We start from the raw sequence: 23,379 nt of genomic DNA on the forward strand, positions 1-23,379 counted from the left end.
CATTCGAAGGGGGACAATCCGGTGGCTGAAGACTGGAGGGTGTTGTGGGCATATTCAGCCCAAATGATATAGGTGGCCCAAGACGTGGGATTACTGGCCGCCATACACCGCAGGGTGGTCTCCAGATCCTGATTAATCCGTTCCGTTTGGCCATTAGACTCTGGATGGAACCCTGACGATAGGCTAGCTGTGGCCCCAATAAGCCTGCAGAAGGCCCCCCAAAACCGGGACGAGAATTGGGGACCTCGGTCAGAGACCACGTCCAGGGGAATGCCAAATATCTGGAAGACATGGTTCATGAGGAGCTCAGCAGTCTCCTTAGCCGAGGGCAGCTTGGGCAGGGGAATAAACCGGGCAGCCTTAGAGAACCGGTCAACGATCACTAGGATGACGGTGTTGCCCTGGGATGGAGGAAGTCCCGTAACAAAGTCCAGAGAAAGGTGTGACCATGGCCTTCGAGGAATAGGTAAGGGATGGAGCAGTCCCTGGGTCGCTGGCGCGTCGACTTTCCCTGGTTGCACACCGGGCAGGCCTCAACATAGACCTGCACGTCCTTCTTGATGGACGGCCACCAAAACCGCCGTCGGAGGAATTCCAGTGTGCGAGCACTGCCTGGATGGCATGTCAAGGGCGACTCATGACCCCACTGCAAGACGCGGGCCCGAACAGAGAGAGGAACGTACAGGCGACCGGCAGGACCACCGCCTGGATCGGGCTCATGGACAAGGGCTTCTCGTACCCCTCTTTCTAGTTCCCACTGAAGAGGTGCGACGATCCTAGACCTCGGAATAATCGATGCCAAGGGCTTCTCTTGAACCTCGGGAGAATAGGCTCGAGACAGGGCATCCGGCTTGACGTTCTTGGTGCCAGGTCGGTAAGACAGGAGGAACTGGAATCGATTAAAGAAAAGGGACCATCGTGCTTGCCGAGGGTTCATCCGCTTAGCCTGTTGGAGATATTCCAGGTTCTTGTGGTCTGTGAGAACCTGGAACGGGTGCTGAGCCCCCTCAAGCCAATGGCGCCACTCTTCCAAGGCCAGTTTTACTGCAAGCAACTCTAGATCCCCCACGTGGTAGTTGCGCTCGGCCTCAGACAGGCGGCGAGACATGAAGGCACAAGGGTGTAATCTCCCATCCTCACCCCTCTGTGACAGGACGGCTCCCACCCCCACCTCTGAGGCGTCCACCTCCACCACGAAAGGTCTTTCTGGGTCAGGAGTCACCAGAATCGGAGCAGACGTGAAGCGGCGCTTGAGATCCTTGAAGGCCCCTGCTGCTTCCGGACCCCAGTGAACCTTGGTCCCTCCTCCCTTGGTAAGCGTCGTCAAGGGGGCTACCACTGAGCTGAAATTCTTGATGAACTTCCGATAGAAGTTAGAAAAGCCAATGAACCGTTGAACCTCCTTGACCGTGGCAGGTGTGGGCCAGCTGCGGACAGCTTCGACCTTCTTGGGATCCATCTCTAGGTGCCCGGGAGTGACAATAAACCCGAGAAACTGAGTCTGAGAAACATGAAATTCACACTTCTCAGGTTTAACATAGAGGTGATTGTCAAGGAGCCTCTGGAGAACCCGGCTAACATGCCCCTCATGCTCCTTCAGTGACCTCGAGAAGATGAGGATATCGTCCAGGTACACGAAGACGAACAGATTAAGCATATCCCGGAGAACATCATTAATCAGGGCTTGGAATACTGCGGGGGCATTGGTGAGCCCGAACGGCATCACCCGATATTCATAGTGCCCCGTGGGCGTGTTGAACGCCGTCTTCCATTCGTCACCTTGCCGGATCCGCACGAGATGGTAAGCATTGCGGAGATCCAGTTTAGAAAAAATGGAAGCCCCTTGAAGCAGCTCAAAAGCAGTGGCCATGAGAGGAAGAGGATATCGATTCCGAACCGTGATCTTGTTGAGTCCCCGGTAATCAATACAAGGCCTAAGACCCCCGTCCTTCTTTTCAACAAAAAGAAGCCCGCCCCAGCCCGGGGAAGTAGAGGCATGGATGAGGCCGGCTGCCAAGGACTCCTTAATGTAGGTGTCCATAGCTGCGTGCTCGGGGAGGACAAGGGAAAAGATCCGACCTCTAGGAGGGCAGCACCCAGGAGTAGATCAATGGCACAGTCATACGTGCGATGAGGCGGTAAGGAAGTAGCCCGGGCCTTGCTGAACACAGCCTTGAACCGATGGTAAACACTGGGGACTAGGGAGACGTCAACAGACTCTTGAAACTGGGTACTAGGGGCTGAGGGACTCTGAAGCATGCAGGTGAGTTGGCAAGTGGGACCCCAGCTTAGAATGGTGCCAGTAGGCCAGTCGATCTGGGGATTATGTCTGCATAGCCAAGGGTGACCCAGGATAATAGGATACTCGGGAGAGTCAATGAGATAGAAGGTTTCCTCCTGCTGGTGTTGAGAGATGGTAAGTCGCAGGGACTGAGTCGCCTCTGTAACCTTTCCTGGTTCCAGAGGTCTGCCATCTAAGGCTGTAACTGCCTGGGGATGAGGAAGTAGTTGGGTAGGGATCTTAAGTTCCTTAGCCAAGGTTACATCCAGGAAATCACCTGCGGCACCGGAATCGATCATAGCCTGGACCCGATGCTGGTGGCCCTCCCAGGACAGAGTGGCTGGAATAGCCAGGACAGCGTTAGTAGGAGGAGCTCTAATTCTCCCCATCACAGCCCTCCTGTAGCTGGGCGGGGACTGGCGTTCCGAAAGCTCGGGGCAAGTGGATCGGAAGTGGCCGGCAACCCCGCAGTAGAGGCACCGACGCTCCCTCATGCGACGTTCCCTTTCATTGGGAGAAAGCCTGGAACGGCCTAACTGCATGCTCTCCGGGGAATCCTGGAGCAGTTCAGGAGCCGGGAAGCTCTGAATGACGGAGTCCAAACAGGAGAAACAGAGCTGCTCAGAGGAACTTGGGACTGAGACACCTGGCGGCGAGCCGTTCTCCGCTCTCTTAGACGATTGTCCAGGCGGATGGCCAAGGCTATGAGGGACTCGAGATCTCCAGCTGGTTCTCGGGTGGCTAACTCATCTTGAAGGGGCTCAGATAACCCTCCCTGAAAGCAGACCCTCAGCGCTTCATCATTCCATCCGCTCCTTGCTGCTATGGTCCGAAAATCAATGGCGAAATCTGCCGTGCTTCGGGAGCCCTGACGGAGAGACAGTAGGCGCTTGGAAGCCTCCCGCCCACTGACAGGATGATCGAACACCCGCTTGAACTCTTCTACAAATGCAGCGTGGGAATCACAACAGACCTCCTGGGACTGCCACACCGCAGAGGCCCAGGCGAGCGCCTTGTCTGAAAGAAGGGTAATGATGTAGGCAATCTTGGAACGGTCTGTGGGAAAACTTGAGGATTGGAGCTCGAAGGTGAGGGAGCATTGGGTGAGGAAACCCTGGCAAGAGCTTGGATCCCCAGAAAAGGGCTTGGGAGGTGGTAGTCGGGGCTCCGCCAACCGAGAAGGCCTGTCGTCACTGGGAGGTGACCTGGGGGAAGGGAGAGGACCAAGGAGGCGTTCAAAGAGCTGGTGAAGGGAACTCATCATTTCGGCCAGGAGTTGAGAATGTCTAGCCATCAGCTCCTCTTGTCGGCTGAGAACGGCTTCATGGCGCTGGAAAGAAGCCTCATGTCGAGTGATCACCGCCAACAGGTCCTGGGAACTGAGTGTTTCTGGGTCCATGATTGACTTGGTTATTCTGTCACAATGCCGTGCTAGAACTCCGGTCTCAGATGTGGAGAGCTGGGGGTAATACCCTTAGCCACAGAGGAGGTGTAGTAGGACCCAAATGAAACACCCAAGGCAATACTCCAGGCCAGTAGATTTAATGTAAAAACAAAGGTTCTTCGCCATTCACAAATAGTCCAACAAAAGTTCTTCTCAGAAAGAGGTATGTTAACAAAACAGGAGGCAAAACAAAATAACTCCACGAGGGGAGAAAAACAAACTAAAGATAACTTAGAAAACCTTACTTGGAAAGACACGGTGGAACAAAGCAGGAGACACATAGCCAGGACTCAATAACCAAGTGAGAAACAAGGGGAAAACACACAGCTAAAATACACAAGGGGAAACAAGGCACAGGTGACCTGGATCAAGCTAATTAGGACACACGAGGAAGAACTAAGGCAGAGGGGAACACAGATGACCTCTAGAGGCCCGGAGACAAACAGGAGGCAGGAAGCTGACACATACCATTGCATTCCCATATTAAATATACATACTATAGATCTGGCACATGGACTGGTGGTGCTGGTGGTGGAGGAGGAGGAGGAGGAGGAGGAGGTGGTGGTAGAGGAGGAGGTGGTGGAGTTGGTGGTGGAGGAGGAGATTCACATGCATCACCCTCTGACCCCAACTCCCATGGTAAAGCCTTGTTCTGTCATCCACTGACTATCACCATGCTATTCCCACTTTATTCTATGCTGTCATGTTAAGTGCTACTAGGAGTTTCGTTTAAACAATCTGTTTTTACTGATCTCTTAACATCCCCTGTCTTTCAGATGCTTCTTTGCCAGGACATGCAGTTCTCTTTAGATACCAGTATTGCAGGTCTCATTACTTATTATTAACTTTTAGGGCCCTCAGAGTTTATCAGTTAACTCAAGTTAACTTTTAGTAAATATTTTTACAAAAAAAATACAATCTCTACAGTTAAAAACAACAATTCTATGTCAAGAAAAGATTAAAGAAAGTGTGCCTCGTTAATTTAATAGATTTTGCTAAACATTTCTTACAAAAAAAAAAAAATCAGAATGTCAATATTGTTGTAATGCTTTTTGTGTAAAACGAAATCTTAAATTACAGCTCAATTTGAGCAAATTCAGAATTTGCTATTAAATCATGATTTTTAGCGTTTGAAATCTCTATTAATGGTTAATTATCACACAATTACCTTAATTAATCAAGTCCTATAATGATTAAAGTGATTTTTCTATTGAATCTAATAAACAGTGTTTTGTCTTACCTACTGTAATTTGATGAAAAGTGTCTTGCTTTAAAACGCAGGTCCCAGTTTGGATCTGAGTCAAAAAGGTAATGCTACACCCACTCTCTACACAAGCATTCAAGTAGACCATAGAAACACCAGGATATTTTACAAGCTCTGTCTGAATGGCTGTGACTTGTCTCTATTCAAGAGGTTGAACTAATGATATCTTGGTAGGTGCAGGGGGTCAGGGCAGTTCAGTGTAACATGTGCAAGCCCTAGGTAATCTCTCTGCCTTGCCTTGGTTAAATTCTATCTGCCCGGCATGAAACCTCTATAAAAATAGTCCAATAATGTATGACATCAAGCCTGGATAAATTATATTGACAGTAGACCAACAGAAATCAGAATGAACTTAACTTATTTTAGGAACAGTGGTTGTCCACCCAGGAACAGTGGTTGTCCACCCAGGAACAGGGGTTGTCTACTCAGAAACAGTGGTTGTCCACCCAGGAACAAGTCATCTCTGTCTAGATTTATTTCTATAAGCATATCTCAATGGTCCCTTGCAGTGATTAACTTTGTTTCATGTTCAATGTGTTTACCTTATAGGCTCAATGGGACAAGCAGGAGCGAGCTCTACTCTAATCATCATCCATGAGACCCATCCACAGCCTATCATTCACTACATACAACCTGGAGGTATCATTCACTACATACAGCCTGCAGATGTCATTCACTACATACAGCCTGGAGGTATCATTCACTACATACAGCCTACTCATCCATTTACATTTTAGTCATTTAGCAGACGCTCTTATCCAGAGCGACTTACATGAGCAATTAGGGTTAAGTGCCTTGCTCAAGGGCACAGACAGATTTTTCACCTAGTTGGCTCTGGGATTAGAACCAGCGACCTTTCCGTTACTGGCACAACGCTCTTAACCACTAAGCTACCTGCTGCCCTAAATCCACAGAGAGTTCTGGTGACAGAGCTGTGACAAACAATCATATGCAGTGATGAGTTACAGTAATAACGACCAATAATAATAGCAAACAGTCATGTGTAGCAAACCAGTAACTAACGATCAAGTAAATGTATGGGTTTGGATAGGGACCATCAATAACACATAGTCGGGTAAACTTTGACTGTTATCTTTTATTTCAGTGTCAGCCCATCAACAAAGTGGATCTCATCTAGAATCAAGTGGTAAACATGATTATTTAGCAAAAATACATGAGGCTATGGCTGTGATGTGGTCATAGCAACGAGGCGAAGCCGAGACCACCACAGCCATGATAAAAATGTCATAACACATGGCCTCTCATGTATTAGTGCTTTTATACAAAGGGTTACCAGCATTAAAAATCAAGATTATTTCCCAAACCATCCATTTTTCAACAAAACACATGCTATATTCACTAACACTGGTTGTCAAGTGACATTTTATGCGTTCTCTGGTAGTTAGTTCTATTTTTTATTGACTGCCATGTAAAGCAAAACTACCCAAGCGCTGGCTAATAGTTCCAGAACCTTGGTTTCTAGGGACGCTGTCCATGGTTCTGAAAACAGCGCACGTCTGGTCTATGCATAGGAAAATTGAATGTCTGATCGAAACATTGTATAGGGGCGCTGTCCATGGATCTGAAAACAGCGCTGAAACATTGTAGCAAAGACATTGATACAGCAGATCAGAATAGAAACCACAATGGTCACAGCATCGACAGCCATTTATTTATGATACTGAATTGCACATTTCCACGGGGCAGAGCTCGTTCCCCAGGGTTCTCATACATGCAGCCATAACGATTCTCTCTGTCTCTTTCCAGTGGATTTTTGTGGTTTTTGGTTTCTTCATTTTTATCTTATTTTATTACGAATGAGTCTGGCTTCAATTTGCGATTTCCTTCATTGCCTCTTCAGCCAAAGTGCAACTGCAAATCCAGAGCGACAATTTGTAAGTCGCTCTGGATAAGAGCGTCTGCTAAATTACGTAAATGTAAAACCATGCCTTATTCAGTAGGTGGCGTAAAAACTCCGGAGAATATTACCCATCTCCTGTTTTGAAACAGTTGCCAAATCGATGTTGATCCCCTTTTCTGACAGCCATTCCAGAAAGCACTTCACTGCCCAGTTGGTTTGTCTTGATGTAGCTAGCTTCTTCATTATTAATATATATATATATATATAGCCCTTTTTACATCAGTGCTATACAGAAACCCAGCCTAAAACACCAAACAGCAAGCAATGCAGATGTAGACGCACTGTGGCTAGGAAAACCTCCCTAGAAAAGCAGAAACCTAGGAAGAAACCTATAGAGGAACCAGGCTCTGAGGGGTGGAGATTATAACAGTACATGGCCATTAAGGCCAGATTTTTCTCCAAGATGTTCTAATGTTCATAGATGACCAGCAGGGTCAAATAATAATCACAGTGGTTGTAGAGGTTGCAACAGGTCAGTACATCAGGAGTAAATGTCACTTGGCTTTTCATAACCAGGCATTTAGAGGTTGAAATAGCAGGTGCGGTAGAGAGAGAGAGAGTTGAAAACAGCAGGTCTGGGACATAGTAGCACGCCCGGTGAACAGGTCAGGGTTCCATAGCCGCAGGCAGAAGAGTTGAAACTGGAGCAGCGGCACGACCAGGTGGACTGGGGACAGCAAGGAGTCATCAGGCCAGGTAGTCCTGAGGCATGGTCCTAGGACTCAGGTCCTCCGGGATGGCATGTCGTCTATAGCAATATCCTCCTCCTCCCCTTGTTGGCACCATTCTTCAAACATTAGTGGATAAAACAAATCAAAAGTAACTTTAAAATCATCCATGACGTCTTACAGGGGCTACATTTACATTTACGTCATTTAGCAGACGCTCTTATCCAGAGTGACTTACAAATTGGTGCATTCACCTTATAGCCAGTGGGATAACCACTTTACAATATGTATTTATTTTTTATTTTTTTTGGGGGGGGTGGGGTAAGGGGGGGTAGAAGGATTACTTTATCCTATCCCAGGTATTGCTTAGGAGGTGGGGTTTCAAGTGTCTCCGGAAGGTGGTGAGTGACTCCGCTGTCCTGGCGTCGTGAGGGAGCTTGTTCCACCATTGGGGTGCCAGAGCAGCGAACAGTTTTGACTGGGCTGAGCAGGCCAGAGGTGGATGAACGCAATGCCCTCGTTTGGGTGTAGGGACTGATCAGAGCCTGAAGGTACGGAGGTGCCGTTCCCCTCACAGCTCCGTAGGCAAGCACCATGGTCTTGTAGCAGATGCGAGCTTCAACTGGAAGCCAGTGGAGTGTGCGGAGGAGCGGGGTGACGTGAGAGAACTTGGGAAGGTTGAACACCAGACGGGCTGCGGCATTCTGGATGAGTTGTAGGGGTTTAATGGCACAGGGAGGGAGCCCAGCCAACAGCGAGTTGCAGTAATCCAGACGGGAGATGACAAGTGCCTGGATTAGGACCTGTGTCACTTCCTGTGTAAGGCAGGGTCGTACTCTTCGAATGTTGTAGAGCATGAACCTACAGGATCGAGTCACCGCCTTGATGTTGGCGGAGAACGACAGGGTGTTGTCCAGGGTCACGCTAAGGCTCTTCGCACTCTGGGAGGAGGACACAACGGAGTTGTCAACCGTGATGGCGAGATCATGGAACGGGCAGTCCTTCCCCGGGAGGAAGAGCAGCTCCGTCTTGCCGAGGTTCAGCTTGAGGTGGTGATCCGTCATCCACACTGATATGTCTGCCAGACATGCAGAGATGTGATTCGCCACCTGGTTATCAGAAGGGGGAAAGGAGAAGATTAGTTGTGTGTCGTCTGCGTAGCAATGATAGGAGAGGCCATGTGAGGATATGACAGAGCCAAGTGACTTGGTGTATAGCGAGAATAGGAGAGGGCCTAGAACTGAGCCCTGGGGGACACCAGTGGTGAGAGCAGTGGTGCGGAGACAGATTCTCGCCATGCCACTTGGTAGGAGCGACCGGTCAGGTAGGACGCAATCCAAGAGTGAGCCGCGCCGGAGATGCCCAGCTCGGAGAGGGTGGAGAGGAGGATCTGATGGTTCACAGTATCAAAGGCAGCAGACAGGTCTAGAAGGACAAGAGCAGAGGAGAGAGAGTTAGCTTTAGCAGTGCGGAGAGCCTCAGTGACACAGAGAAGAGCAGTCTCAGTTGAATGACCAGTCTTGAAACCTGACTGGTTTGGATCAAGAAGGTCATTCTGAGAGAGATAGCAAGAGAGTTGGCTAAAGACGGCACGCTCAAGAGTTTTGGAGAGAAAAGAAAGAAAGGATACTGGTCTGTAGTTGTTGACATCAGAGGGATCGAGTGTTGGTTTTTTGAGAAGGGGTGCAACTCTCGCTCTCTTGAAGACGGAAGGGACATAGCCAGCGGTCAAGGATGAGTTGATGAGCAAGGTGAGGTAAGGGAGAAGGTCACCGGAGATGGTCTGGAGAAGAGAGGAGGGGATAGGGTCAAGCGGGCAGGTTGTTGGGCGGCCGGCTGTCACAAGTTGCAAGATTTTATCTGGAGAGAGAGGGGAGAAAGAAGTCAAAGCATAGGGTAGGGCAGTGTGAGCAGGACCAGCAGTGTCATTTGACTTTACAAACGAGGATCGGATGTCGTCTACCTTCTTTTCAAAATGATTGACGAAGTCATCCACAGAGAGGGAGGAGGGGGGAGGGGGAGGAGGATTCAGCAGGGAGGAGAAGGTGGCAAAGAGCTTCCTAGGGTTAGAGGCAGATGCTTGGAATTTAGAGTGGTAGAAAGTGGCTTTAGCAGCAGAAACAGATGAAGAAAATGTAGAGAGGAGGGAGTGAAAAGATGCCAGGTCCGCAGGGAGTCTAGTTTTCCTCCATTTCCGCTCGGCTGCCCGGAGCCCTGTTCTGTGAGCTCGCAAGGAGTCATCAAGCCACGGAGCAGGAGGGGATGACCGAGCCGGCCGGGAGGATAGGGGACATAGAGAGTCAAAGAATGCAGAAAGGGAGGAGAGGAGGGTTGAGGAGGCAGAATCAGGAGATTAGAGGGAGAAGGATTGAGCAGAGGGAAGAGATGATAGGATGGAAGAGGAGAGAGTAGCGGGAGAGAGAGAGCGAAGGTTGCGACGGCGCATTACCATCTGTGTAGGGGCAGAGTAAGTAGTGTTGGAGGAGAGCGAGAGAGAAAAGGATACAAAGTAGTGGTCGGAGACATGGAGGGGAGTTGCAGTGAGATTAGTAGAAGAACAGCATCTAGTAAAGATGAGGTCAAGCGTATTGCCTGCCTTGTGAGTAGGGGGGGACGGTGAGGTCAAAAGAGGAGAGGAGTGGAAAGAAGGAGGCAGAGAGAAATGAGTCAAAGGTAGACGTAGGGAGGTTGAAGTCACCCAGCTAAGACTAGTAGTTGTAAAAGTAGTAGTAGTAGTGCTTTGCTAGGTAACGACGTAAACGATGCCACTTTATATGAACATGGTCATATGTATGTTGTCTCATATATCATGGACAGGAGAGGCTCTATCAATGGGAATTCCAAACCACCCATTGTACAGTCTAAAATCTATCTTAATCATTTCAATTTCCAGGACGCTGTAATGTACTGTATGTAAAGTACAACACGTGGACCTCTGTAGCTCAGCTGGTAGAGCACGGCGCTTGTAACGCCAAGGTAGTGGGTTCGATCCCCGGGACCACCCATACACAAAAAAAAAAAAATGTATGCACGCATGACTGTAAGTCGCTTTGGATAAAAGCGGCTGCTAAATGGCATATTATTATATGGTCCACAACTGTGATGCTTACAATGTTTCAATCAGGGCAGTTTTGTATTGTTATTCCAGGTGGCAGTATTCCTACATTTGATGCTGCTGGCCTTCAGACTGAGGCTCCAAGGAAGTTCATACTGACAATAAAGAAGCAGACACTAGCACCATGAAGGGCAAAACATCCTTCTACAATATATTACCAGAAAGAAAAACACAGGCACCCTACTGTATGTAATACTTTTACAGGTAAAGGTATACTGTTAGCTTTCTTGCACTAACGCTTGTCTTTTCTTACTACAGATGTAGGATCTTAATTTGAGCCAGTTTGCTACAGAAGCAAAATAATCCTGCAGCAAAAGGAAACGTGAATTATTATGTGGATTATAATTAATCTGCATTTTTGCAGAGGTTGATAGATATTTCGTAAGGGAAAATCAAGTCTGAAATTTCAAAGCGTAAATTACAAAGCCTTTTTAAACCTCAAATGCACTAGAAGTTTTAAATGTTCTGCATTGCAGGAAAGTTCTCCTGCAACATGGTGATCAAATTATTAATTAAGATCTTACATCTGTAGCACTGACTTTGATGATAGCTGCTTTATTGAGGACAAGTTTTACTTACTATGACTGTGATATGTGGTTGTCTTACCCAGCTACCTTAACATGAATGCAATAACTATAAGTTGTTCTGGATAAGAGCGTCTGCTAAATGACTAAAATGTTAATATGATTGATCAACACATGTATTGTATCTGTTTCAGGAAGTGAGACTGAAATAGAGTCTCCTGAGTATGACACACCGGAGTCTAACGGTAAATATCTCAGATAAGTCATTTTTCTGTTTATGTTAGCCACATCATGTACACCGAGTGTACAAAACATTATGAACACCTGCTCTTTCCATGAAATACACTGACCATGTGAATCCAGGTGAAATCTATGATCCCTTATTGATGTCACTTGTTAAATCCTCTTCAAATTAGTGTAGATGAAGGGGAGGAGATAGGTTAAAGAAGGATTTGTAAGCCTTGAGACAATTAAGACATGGATTGTGTATGTGTGCCATTCAGAGGGTGAATTGGCAAGACAAAATATTGAAGTGCCTTTGAACGGGGTATGGTAGTAGGTGTCAGACGCACCGGTTTGTGTCTTGAACTGCAACGCTGCTGGGTTCTTCAGGCTAAAAAGTTTCCCATGTGTATCAAGAATGGTCCTCCACCCAAAGGACATCCAGCCACTGTGACTCACAATTCTCTTACATTCCTTGGTATAATCCTACAAAGAACAGAGTTACGAACCGGAAATGTAATGTTATTTATTGGATCTCAATGTTTGTTTCCAAGGTAACGGTCACAAGCTGCTGATTGGAGGAGCAGTAGACAATGCACATGCAGGTAAGGAGAAGGACTTCATTGCTCTTGATCAGAAAACATGATGGAGTTTGGCATTTGTGAGGCCATTCTGATTGTCAATGTCTTTCTGTGTCTCCGCTATACCTGTAGTCACTGACCTCTTCATCAAGGGCACAACTCACATGGATCCCAAAGGTAATGTAACACGTTGCTGAGAATCTGATAAAGTTGAAGTCATGGGCTTGTTTGTTTAATGATAGGGCAAATGAGTAGAAGATAGAATGTCTTGACACTTTTCCATGGTTTCAACATTTCAGGTCTATGGATCCACTTGGTATATGTTCTCACCTAGACTATACCGGTGAGTGACCAGGTGAGGGTGCTATGTTTCACTCCTGGTTGGTGTATTCACTTGCTTCTCCATCATTTCTTCACTTGATTCCGTATTCTCATTCAGGTATTATCGACCAATCTGGCCATGACTTCCTCATTGGTTTAACGGGTGAGTGTTTGTATGAACTTATTGTTGACGTGTCTTTTTAGGTGTTTAAAGTTTGTTCTTCATTAACATTCTGTCTTTCCAGGTGGTGTGGGTGATCCGTATGGTCCTGAAATCCATATCGACATTTCAGGTGGGTTTGTCATAATAGCCCTTCTGTGTCTGCTTTCTGTTGAGTTTTTTTCTGACCACCAATAAGTAACACTGATGGTACATGATTATAAATAATATGTTTTTCTTTGTTGAATCAGAAATATCTAACCAACACTGCTCTATTAATAGATCACACTGAAATTACTTCTCAATTAGATTCAATAGGTACATTTCTTCATTCAAGCTTTTCATCCTCAGTCACTTCACTTGTTCACTTGAAAGAGCCGTTACAGTGAAACACCTGTGGGAGAGTTACAATGTGGGAGAGTTACAATGTGGGAGAGTTACAATGTGGGAGAGTAACAATGTGGGAGAGTTACAATGTGGGAGAGTTACAATGTGGGAGAGTTACAATGTGGGAGAGTTACAATGTGGGAGAGTTACAATGTGGGAGAGTTACAATGTGGGAGAGTTACAATGTGGGAGAGTAACAATGTGGGAGAGTTACATGTGGGAGAGTTACAATGTGGGAGAGTTACAATGTGGGAGAGTTACAATGTGGGAGAGTTACAATGTGGGAGAGTTACAATGTGGGAGAGTAACAATGTGGGAGAGTTACAGTGTGGGAGAGTTACAGTGTGGGAGAGTTACAGTGTGGGAGAGTTACAGTGTGGGAGAGTTACAGTGTGGGAGAGTTACAATGTGGGAGAGTTACAATGTGGGAGAGTTACAGTGTGGGAGAGTTAATGTGGGAGAGTTACAATGTGGGAGAGTTACAATGTGGGAGAGTTAATGTGGGAGAGTTACAATGTGGGAGAGTTACAATGTGGGAGAGTTACAGTGTGGGAGAGTTACAGTGTGGGAGAGTTACAGTGTGGGAGAGTTACAGTGTGGGAGAGTTAGCCAAATGTTTTTCAGATAATGTTATACTACTTCTCTAAAGCATCAGTTGATTTATGTACCCGTCTGTCTGAGGGGTTAAAACAGCAAGCCACAAACTCCACTCAGGAGTTCATATTCCATATGTTGCTAGTTATCTGTGCTGCTGACAGAGTAAATCACAGTTATTCCTCCTCTTGTAATAATTTCCTCAAGCAAAACTGCTTTAAAATCAGGTTTGAAACACTGTACTGTATATCTCACTGGATGCCTGGTGCTCTCTGCCTCTCCCTCTCCCATCTCTCTCTCTCTCTCTCTCTGCTCTCTCTCTCCTCTCATCCAGCTGTGGGTTTGGACCCAGGACCGGCGTCATCGTCCAGTAACAGGTATGATCCAGACAATCCATCATCAGGTACCTACTGGCACGTCTTGTACCCTCCGCCAGGTCCTGTCAATCACCTCACCCCTCCTTCATGTGTCATCTCTTATCTACTCAGGCCCAGTTCTCTACCTCACCTCGGAGAGAGCTCCTCGCAGGCTTGTAATCATGACAGAGATTTTCAGAGCGTCCCGGAGAATTTACGGCCGAAGAATTTTCAATATTAGCATTGGGTCCATGTGTTCCTGTCTGCGGAGACAGCGAGTTATTTGTGCAGCTGTGCTTGTGAACTTTGTAGATCTTGACATTGTTTATCTTCGAGGCTTCTCTGTAGACTTTATGTCTTGGTGGAGTAGCACCGTCATTACTGATGAATGGGGTCAAGCATAGCTTTTTAGGGACCCTATTAGGAGGGATGCAGTGCAATAACAAGAGATGCGGGGGCCCTCATGATCCAATAGAGTATATTTTTTCTCTGTGTGTCTGATGTTCTTCCTCCAGGTCTTGGAGATCACATAGGACTAATAAATGATTTTACAGCCAGGCATTGTGAGCCACACCTATTCATTGTCTTGTCACTAATAAATACATTATGATTCACAGTTAAAATGAAAATCTAAACAGTAGTTATGGGTGAAAGTAAAGAGGGTCTGTCAACTAGTTTATATCTCTGTCCTATTTGTGGTCTCTTTTTATCTGCAGGCCCACCTAAGAACTCAGGGCCTGACCATCCCTATCTGAGCTCAGGTTTCGATGGATCATACCACTCAGCAGGTGATCATGCTGACCTATCCGATACTACAGGTAAACACACTAAAATAATAGTCTCTGTAAGAGGATAGAGACCAAGATGGCATGGAAAAGCTTCATCTCAGTTTTGCTCTCCAGACTCCCCAGCAACAGTGATGTCACATACTGATAATTCATCATCACACATTGACCACCCAGGTTACAGGTGGTCTCTGTAGCTCAACTTTGACCACCCAGGTAGGATCAACATAACATACCCAAATTAAAGGTGGTCCTCTGTAGCTCAGTTGGTAGGAAGTTGTTCCTAATGTTTGGTATACTCAGTGTATATATATATTCAATGATTTAATTAATACATTGTACTATGACTGTATTTCAGAGGGTGGTGTTGATGTGTCCAGCACAGACCATTCACATACAAATGGTAAGATGTTGTAGCGAACTTAACCCAACACCTACGACCTTGTTAAGAGGTTCAGACCTCTTGGCGTGATGGTTGAGGTGTTGGCATGACAGCCGCTAGATCCTAGTTTGAGTCCAGGTCCGGGCTACACCCCGAATTCGGTAGAATATGATTGAACAGAGGAATATAAAAGGATGATTAAGATCATGTCTGTATACATTAACTCCTATGCATGTTGCAGGGAATGGTCGTCAAAGCCAAGTCACAGACACACGTGGGCGTGACCATCTAGTCGCTGACATGAATCATGATGTAACAGGTATGTCTGCTCTAAAGGTTATGGTAAAATATAGAAGCCTGTGGTACAACCAGGGGTAGACTATTTGCACTTGATTGGGCAAAACAAATGTCACATCATTTGAGAGGCACTGAAGTTATCTGAATCAGTTGTGCTTCATATGCTGAATTTATTGGGGTTGTTCATCACAATAGGCCTAATTCAAAATAGACCAACGTATGGATAGGTCATGAGTGTTTCTCCTTCCCAGAGCCATCGGAGCAGCAGATTGTGCCGACAGATGTAACCATACTAGATGCAGGTGACTCAGTGTTTGAATTCTCCATTACAAGCCTACTTCAGTGATTTACAAGCCTATTTGTTAGTCATAACACATTTTTCTGTCAACTTAGTCGACAGCTCTGTTTGAGGAACCAACGGATTGGAAATGTTCTGGTCTTATGTCATTTCTCGACCACAATTGTCTCTAAAATTTTGTGGAAAATAAGTGTCATGATAGAAAATAGGCTGCTGGCAAAATAAATACCTCCATTTAAAACGGTCCAGGGATGAAAATTCCCAGGACGTTTATCTGTCAGAGTAGGCCTAACGTGACCTAGGCTTGATTCACAGAGGAAAAATTGGCTTTTCACAAATTTTTCCAAGATGTTAGCCACTCACAGGTCAGCTTTTCTTTGTCTCTTTCCTGCAGGTGAACATCGCATTGTCTCGCATCACGACGACATGGCAGGTGGGTCCTACCAAAATGGAATCAATTATACATTTCAGAAGCCGTCCTAGGGATGAGGGTTCACTTGACTTTTTACAATCTTGTTGTAATAGATTTGGCAAAACATAACATTGTTTAGGCTATATTTATTTGGCCACTCTGTTGACTCACGACTCCATGTGTGAAGCGACAATAATGTGGCACAGTTTGATAGCCCGCTCAGTAGGGTACGCTAATTTCGCAGGTATCATTATCATTTTGCGGTATTTCAGCTGTTACAGATGGCGTCACTGTTCGGCATCATGATGACGTTCACACCGTCGGCCCTCCAACAGATACCACAGGTAAGCCACCGCCTTGAAACCTTGAAGCCTGCAGTGAGCGTTTGGGAAATTGGTTGAATTAGGCTGACTAATGTGTTTCTGATGTATCTATGAGCAGGACTGTCTGACCTAGCTACTCATTACCCCTATAGGTAGAACACCATGTTAACTTTGACTTTATTTGCAAAAGCTTTTGTCTACATATTTAAGTTACCGATAATGGAGAAAATAAAAAAGTAGAGTGAAATATTCTGTGCACAGGTACAATGATACATGTGTCAATGTGTGAACAGGTGCGGCAGAAGAACTTGTAACCAGCTCACATACACAGAGATCTCTGGTAAGGAATGGACTTGAACGGTACATTTCAGCCCATCTTTACTACTATACCGTATATTGTACACATTTACAAGAGCAATCATAAGCATCCCATTACTACACTGGATGACATCTTATAAAACATATTTAGTAGGCTAGTCAAACAAATGGACACTCAATCAAGTCCATCTAACAGTCATGTTTTAACTCACGTGTTTCTCCCCCTCCGTAGCCCGTAGGGACGAACGTGTACAGCTCCAGCGCACCAGGCAAGGCCGGTAGGCTACGTACTTGACTGATGATCAAGCATTCATTTCCTCACCTGCCTATTTTTGGAGCTGACACGCTGCATCGCCAACATCCATATAACACTCAGTACAGAGTCGGCTGGGCTAGGGCCAGCCTGAGGAACGGCAGTGAGGAGAAATAAAGCTGTCACAAACACAGAGCGTATTGTGGGAAACAAAATTTCACAACACATTTCCTTAGAAAGGTTATATGAACACATAATTAATTTATATATATTTTTTTACAATATAACAGTGTACTATCCCCTCTTATTTGAAACCGTGTTAGACAATGTGGCTGTGACCAGTGGACTCAAACTCTACAGGTTTGTTTTAACCAATGACATGCATGCACACAAATAATACTCACATGATGCACACACACAAATGTCCAGGCGATGAAGGTGATAAATATACATTTTTACCATTTCAGATTCTGTTCATGGATTCGGACGCTACAGGTAAGGTTCCATCTACAACAACACATCAGAAGTGCTGTAGTAAATAACTGAACAAGAGAAGGCCCCTCACACAACACACTGTCTCTCAGGTGTTGCAGAACCACAGTGTTTTCATTCAGACCGAATCCCCAGGTGAGCACACACACACCAATCACTCGTATGACCTTAACGTAAAAAATATAATAAAAACGTTTCCACACAACTGGCCCCCCCAAAAATACAGTGTGAATGTATGTAATACCATCAGTTACACATGGAGCATTATCCCAGACAGACGCCACGGTGGCCACGGGTGAGTAAGGTTTCCTTACCACTCATTACACATCAGAGAGATAGTGCACTATAAAGGGAATTGGATGCCATCGTCCCCTGGTCAAAAGTAATGCACTGTAGAGGGTACCATTTGGGATGCAGCCTTGTTACACACTGCCAGTCACAGCGGAAAACAAAACAACGCGCCTTTACTCACCATGTTGAATCTATCTTTGGCATGGTAGTCACAGCGGATCCACTCTACAGGTTTCCAGTAAGTTGGTATATTCATTTACACAACACCTTGCACAAGTGTATATTTCTCCTAAAGGCTTCATGAAGTGAGCCACAGTGGTAATAGTACTTTGATCTGGGAGGGAGAGCCCAGAGCAGGGGTGTCACATTCACTTCCTGAAGGGCTGTGTTTATGCTGGTTTGGCTTGTATTCCTTAATAATAATATCCAATTAGTAAGAGGAGTTCCTAACTAATCAAATACCTTCAATGATCAATCATGTACAAGAGAGGAAAGAAAACTTAGACACTGTCACGCCCTGACCTTGAGAACCCTGTTATTCTCTAGTTAGTTTGGTCAGGGTGTGAATGTTGACATATCTATGTTATATATTTCTATGTTGGCCGGGTGTGGTTCCCAATCAGAGGCAGCTGTCGATCGTTGTCTCTGATTGGGGATCATACTTAGGCAGCCATTTTGCCTGTCTATGTTGTGGGATCTTGTTTCTGTTTAGGCTTGTTGCTGCGAACCTTTAGAACGTCACGTTGTTATTTTGCAAGTGTTTATTTAATAAATTAAAGATGTACGCATACCACGCTGCACTGGTCCGATCCTTTATACAACGAACGTGACAGACACTAAGCCCTCCAGGAATTCAGTTTGACACCCCTGCCATAGATTAATCAATCAAATGTATTTACAGCCCATTTTACAGCGAAGTGCTTCACTTTACAGCCCTAGTTGTCACAAAGTGCTTCACATTGAATCATAGTCTAGGTCAGGGTTCTTCAACTCCGGTCCTGGAGGGCCCAAACACTTCTGGTTTTTATTTCTACTCTGGTAGTTAATTGCACTCACCTGGTGTCCCAGGTCTGAATTAGCCCCTGATTAGAAGGAGAGGATGAAAAACAGAGGTGTTTCGGCCCTCCAGGATCGGAATTGAAGAACCCTGGTCTAGGTAGTGATAGGCATGTAAGGGTGAGAGAAGCTGATGAGCAGTGACATTGACGACAGACAGCCCTGGTTGTCCCGTTCATGCTGGTGTCCCCCTGCTCTGTTTGTAGGGTCTGTGTTCATGTAATTTATTTGTCCAAACAGGTCATCCTGGTGTAACAGAACAGATACAACCTGCTGGTAAGTTTCATGGGAGTTCAGGTTCAAACTCTGTTACACGCCTGCATTTACACAGGCAGTGCAATTCTGATCTTTTTCCACAAATTGGTCTTTTGACCAATCAGATCAGCTCTGAAAAAGATCTGATGTGAAAAGATCTGATGTGAATGGTCAAAAGACCAATTAGTGGAAGAAATGTCAGAATTGGGCTGCCTGTGTAAACACAGCCATATAGACCTCTCAGTAATGTTGATATCTAGCTATCTATCAATTTGACTACAAAGGCTGTGTTTACACAGGCAGCCCAATTCTGACCATTCGGCCAATTATTGCCAAAGGAGCTGATCTGATTGGTCAGAAGACAAATTAGTGAACAAAAAGATCAGAATTAGTCTGCCTGTGTAAATGCAAAAAAAAAGTCTTTGAAATAGTGTACTGGATCCATGTGACAAATTGACCAGTTTTAGTAAAGGTGATATTTTGTTGTATATGCTAAATGAGTAGTAAGGCCTATAGGTTGTTATTTAGCACAGGATTGACACAGCTTTCAGATCTTACAATGATATGGTGCCTGTGTCATCGTGACAGCGTGAACAGATGCTCAAGGGCTCTTTTCTTTCCTCGGTTTTGCTTGCTCTTTCCAGTTTCTGCAGCTGAACAGTACAACCCATCTGGCCAGGGTCCTCAAGGTAAATTACTCAGCTGACGTCTCTCTCCTTTCTTCTAAAACATTTGTTAAATGACAAAAGGCTTCTCTCACACAGTATAATATCATTTGACAACTGCTTAGTTTTATCTACATTACTTGGCTTTTAGTTGTGTATACTCCCCTGTTCAAACACATACAATGTAATCTTATAATGAATCATTTTTATTGTATGGATTAACTACAGTAGTAAGATGGCAAAGTTTCAGGTGATAAAACAGTGCTGTTATACTGTACCTTTGAAAGAGACAGATGTAAGCACTTGATTGTTACTACAATAATTTAAAAAAGTGAGTAGTCAAAATGAACAAAGACTCTAAAGTAGTCCTATTACTGCCTCTTAGGTAGGACAGAATACTACAGTATACTGCTATTATTACATTTACGTCATTTAGCAGACGCTCTTATCCAGAGCGACTTACAAATTGGTGCATTCACCTTATAGCCAGTGGGATCACCACTTTACAATGTGTGTTTTTTTGTTGTTGTTTTTTTAGGTGGCACAGGCAGGGAGCCCAGCCAACAGCGAGTTGCAGTAATCCAGACGGGAGATGACAAGTGCCTGGATTAGGACCTGTGCCGCTTCCTGTGTAAGGCAGGGTCGTACTCTCCGAATGTTGTAGAGCATGAACCTACAGGATCGGGTCACCGCCTTGATGTTAGCGGAGAACGACAGGGTGTTGTCCAGGGTCACGCCAAGGCTCTTCGCACTCTGGGAGGAGGACACAACAGAGTTGTCAACCGTGATGGCGAGATCATGGAACAGGCAGTCCTTCCCGGGAGGAAGAGCAGCTTCATCTTGCCAAGGTTCAGCTTGAGGTGGTGATCCGTCATCCATACTGATATGTCTGCCAGACATGCAGAGATGCGATTCGCCACCTGGTTATCAGAAGGGGGAAAGGAGAAGATTAGTTGTGTGTCGTCAGCGTAGCAATGATAGGAGAGGCCATGTGAGGATATGACAGAGCCAAGTGACTTTGTGTATAGCGAGAATAGGGAGAGGGCCTAGAACTGAGCCCTGGGGACACCAGTGGTGAGAGCACGTGGTGCAGAGACAGCTTCTCGCCACGCCACTTGGTAGGAGCGACCGGTCAGGTAGGACGCAATCCAAGAGTGAGCCGCGCCGGAGATGCCCAGCTCGGAGAGGGTGGAGAGGAGGATCTGATGGTTCACAGTATCAAAGGCAGCAGACAGGTCTAGAAGGACAAGAGCAGAGGAGAGAGAGTTAGCTTTAGCAGTGCGGAGAGCCTCCGTGACACAGAGAAGAGCAGTCTCAGTTGAATGACCAGTCTTGAAACCTGACTGGTTTGGATCAAGAAGGTAATTCTGAGAGAGATAGCAAGAGAGTTGGCTAAAGACGGCACGCTCAATAGTTTTGGAGAGAAAAGAAAGAAGGGATACTGGTCTGTAGTTGTTGACATCAGAGGGATCGAGTGTTGGTTTTTTGAGAAGGGGTGCAACTCTCGCTCTCTTGAAGACGGAAGGGACATAGCCAGCGGTCAAGGATGAGTTGATCAGCGAGGTGAGGTAGGGGAGAAGGTCACCGGAGATGGTCTGGAGAAGAGAGGAGGGGATAGGTTCAAGCGGGCAGGTTGTTGGGCGGCCTGCAGTCACAAGTCGCAAGATTTTATCTGGAGAGAGAGGGGAGAAAGAAGTCAAAGCATAGGGTAGGGCAGTGTGAGCAGGACCAGCAGTGTCATTTGACTTAACAAACGAGGATCGGATGTCGTCAACCTTCTTTTCAAAGTGGTTGACGAAGTCATCCACAGAGAGGGAGGAGGGGGGATTCAGCAGGGAGGAGAATGTGGCAAAGAGCTTCCTAGGGTTAGAGGCAGATGCTTGGAATTTAGCGTGGTAGAAAGTGGCCTTAGCAGCAGAAACAGATGAAGAAAATGTAGAGAGGAGGGAGTGAAAAGATGCCAGGTCCGCAGGGAGTCTAGTTTTCTTCAATTTCCACTCAGCTGCCCGGAGCTCTGTTCTGTGAGCTCGCAATGAGTCATCAAGCCACGGAGCAGGAGGGGAGGACCGAGCCGGCCGGGAGGATAGGGGACATAGAGAGTCAAAGGATGCAGAAAGGGAGGAGAGGAGGGTTGAGGAGGCAGAATCAGGAGATTAGAGGGAGAAGGATTGAGCAGAGGGAAGAGATGATAGGATGGAAGAGGAGAGAGTAGCGGGAGAGAGAGAGCGAAGGTTGCGACGGCGCATTACCATCTGTGTAGGGGCAGAGTGAGTAGTGTTGGAGGAGAGCGAGAGAGAAAAGGATACAAAGTAGTGGTCGGAGACATGGAGGGGAGTTGCATAAACCCACAACCCTGGCGTTGCAAGCGACATGCTCTACCAACTAGTATTTAAGGGATAGTTTGCCAAACTTGTTTATTGCTGTCTTGTCCATAGACTGCTTACAGGGTGATGAAACCAGTATGAGATTTTGTTATTTGGATGAACTATCCCTTTAATCAGCTCTTGAAGGTAGTTGAATTACAGATATGATGTGTGTCAGTCAGAGACTAAAATGTATCTTCAATTCTGAAGGTGCAGAAAATGTGGAACTGGAGGATACCTGCTGACTTCCATATGAAGCCTCATGCCAAGTGGCACAGTGGTCTAAGGCACTGCATCGCAGTGCTAGCTGTGCCACTAGAGATCCTGGTTTGAATCCAGGCTCTGTCGTAGCTGGCCGTGACCGGGAGACCCATGGGGCGGCGCACAATTGGCCCAGCGTCGTCCAGGGTAAGGGAGGGAATGGCCGGCAGGGATGTAGCTCAGTTGGTAGAGCATGGCGTTTGCAACGCCAGGGTTGTGGGTTCGATTCCCACGGGGGGCCAGTATAAAAAAAATCATGTATGTACTCACTAACTGTAAGTCGCTCTGGATAAGAGCGTCTGCTAAATGACTAAAATGTAAATGTAAGTTTCTACGCTACAGATTTCAGTGTATGGACCGGTCGACATTGGCAGAGAAATAGTGATCCAACCCACTAGCAAATCTAGTTGTTGTTTTTGTTTGTCTGTTTTAACTTTGTCAATTTAAACTTAAAGATGACACTGTAAGTCAACTTATTTTTGTTCGTTATGTTCTATTCGTTGCATATATACAGTGGGGAGAACAAGTATTTGATACACTGCCGATTTTGCAGGTTTTCCTACTTACAAAGCATGTAGAGGTCTGTAATTTTTTATCATAGGTACACTTCAACTGTGAGAGACGGAATCTAAAACAAAAATCCAGAAAATCACATTGTATGATTTTTAAGTAATTAATTTGCATTTTATTGCATGACATAAGTATTTGATACATCAGAAAAGCAGAACTTATTATTTGGTACAGAAACTTTTGTTTGCAATTACAGAGATCATACGTTTCCTGTAGGTCTTGACCAGGTTTGCACACACTGCAGCAGGGATTTTGGCCCGCTCCTCCATACAGACCTTCTCCAGATCCTTCAGGTTTCGGGGCTGTCACTGGGCAATACGGACTTTCAGCTCCCTCCAAAGATTTTCTATTGGGTTAAGGTCTGAAGACTGGCTAGGCCACTCCAGGACCTTGAGGTGCTTCTTACGGAGCGACTCCTTAGTTGCCCTGGCTGTGTGTTTCAGGTCGTTGTCATGCTGGACGACCCAGCCACGACCCATCTTCAATGCTCTTACTGAGGGAAGGAGGTTGTTGGCCAAGA

The 23,379-nt window shown here is 45.9% G+C and overlaps 1 long non-coding RNA gene across 1 annotated transcript; it reads left to right on the forward strand.

The window, feature by feature from the left end:
• The first annotated feature begins 18,941 nt into the window (after positions 1 to 18,941).
• On the forward strand, positions 18,942 to 20,222 carry LOC121585677. Its single transcript, XR_006003883.1, has 3 exons — positions 18,942 to 19,021; positions 19,645 to 19,689; positions 20,204 to 20,222. It is a non-coding gene; the product is annotated as an uncharacterized LOC121585677 (long non-coding RNA).
• The last annotated feature ends 3,157 nt before the right edge of the window (positions 20,223 to 23,379 follow it).

This window comes from Coregonus clupeaformis, chromosome 17 (assembly GCF_020615455.1).
Source record: "Coregonus clupeaformis isolate EN_2021a chromosome 17, ASM2061545v1, whole genome shotgun sequence".
In the NCBI taxonomy this organism is placed as follows: Eukaryota; Metazoa; Chordata; class Actinopteri; order Salmoniformes; family Salmonidae; genus Coregonus; species Coregonus clupeaformis.